Below are 1,909 nucleotides of genomic sequence, written 5' to 3'. Positions count from 1 at the left end.
TAATCCCATTTATGTTAAATCTAATTACTCATATGGACTGTCAGAATTAAAATATTAGTCAAATGTAATTAACAGTATCAACCATATCTTTCCTGTCATAGAAAAATTCTAGAAGCAATGGATATTACATTACATTATAGTCATTTTGTAGAAATCAACACTTTATTAATTGAAAAAATTTGTGAGTTAGAATTTTAAAGACATCTTTATTTTTATCTGATTACTTAATTTGAATTAGATTCCTTGGATTCATTGCTTTATTCAAATTTTAATTGTTGAGCGCTCATTTGTCTAAATGCCAATTTTGGTACCATGCACATAATATATAGACCCAACACCCAACAACACAATACACAGCTGTGCACACACACACAAAACAGACAGGAAGCAAGGATTTTGTAACTTTTGTAAGTGGAGCGCTACAGGTAGAGGCAATGTGATTGGTGTATATTAAAGTCTCTATTAGATTTAACCTATTAGAAATTAAAGTAGAGCCGATGATACTTTAATATTTTGACTTAAATATGGGACAGGCCTGTCCAATTGGAAATGCTAGGTATAAAATCCAGCAGCCATGGTGGACGCTGGACTCAAAGGTATCAGACCATGTCTCCTTGATGGTTATCAGACTCATTCCCAACATCACCATGGCTATATCCTCCTTAGGATTTATTTTAAAAGAATTTTTGAATGTATTTAAGAGCTAACCCTGGAAAAATTGGCTTCTGAACAAAGAGTGTAAAAAATAATACTGATCAGAAAGATACATTAAGTAGAGTTTCAAAAAACAGGAGTTTTCTAAATAAAAATTGCATGACCGCAATACTAATATCCTCACCAAGTCGGAGTGTGCTTTCAGCTCAGATAAGAGTCAGTTCGGATAGCTAAACAATGTGCAAGTCTGTGAAGGCCTCCAGAAAAAAATAAGAAATTTTAGCAAAAGAAAGCTTGTGCATTCAGAATCTTTCACTTTTCTCTTTCTATGCTGTAGCATTGGGAGGAACTGGTTCAGAAAGCCCAGCTGAAAACAGGTAAGATGGCCAGCCAAGAAGTTTGAATTTAAAAAGGGACACGTTTTCCCTTTTGGCTTAACTGGTTTTCATTAGCCTTGGAAATCTTGCCGGCTCTGTAATTTACATTTTTAAATACAAGCCTAGGCGAGACAGAGATCCAGCAGACCAAGAGGTAAGGAAAACTGCTGTGATCACTTTTTTCTTTGTAAGACATTCTCTTAAAGCGTGGTGTTATAGTCTATATTCTCTCTGGAGAGCCCTTTTTAAAATTTTTGTTCCTCAGTTTGCAAGCCTAACTTTAAGCGGGGTGACAGGTGCCCATGTCTGTACATTTACCGCTCCTGTAGGAAACCAGGGGAAGCTTGTAGTAATGAAGTTGATAAATTGTAACAGCTGTGCTCTCCTGACAGCACACCACTCTTCCTAGGAAGATCTCTAAGGAAGACACACGAGCACTTTCTTCGGAGCCTGTATTTCCCATATTTTACACCTGACTCTGATTCACTCCTCCAACCTCCTTACCTTTGAGGATTTTCTTGGCTTATATAGCACGTCTCTGGGAGTGTCCCCTCTTCTAATGGCTGAAGAAACTTCCCCTGTGTCCTGATCTGTATAGGCTACCACTGTGGTGACAAGCATGACCAAACTCTTGGGTCCAGTAAGGGGCGAAGGGGGATTGGAAAATAAAGATTCACAGACACAGATCTTGAAGATTAGGCTGGGATCAGGTAGAACTCTGCCCTCTGATGGAGATTCGGATCTAAAGAGTTTCGCCAGCAATCTTTATTTATATACGTCTCATTATTACGTTAAAGACTATGAAACCATTATTCTTTGTATTCAGGAAAGTTACAGAAACCAGAACATTTATGTAGCTTTCCCAGAGTTGCAATCCA

Source organism: Sciurus vulgaris (assembly GCF_902686455.1).
Source record: "Sciurus vulgaris genome assembly, chromosome: 3".
Classification (NCBI taxonomy): Eukaryota; Metazoa; Chordata; class Mammalia; order Rodentia; family Sciuridae; genus Sciurus; species Sciurus vulgaris.
Note: the sequence above shows the minus strand (reverse complement) of the source record.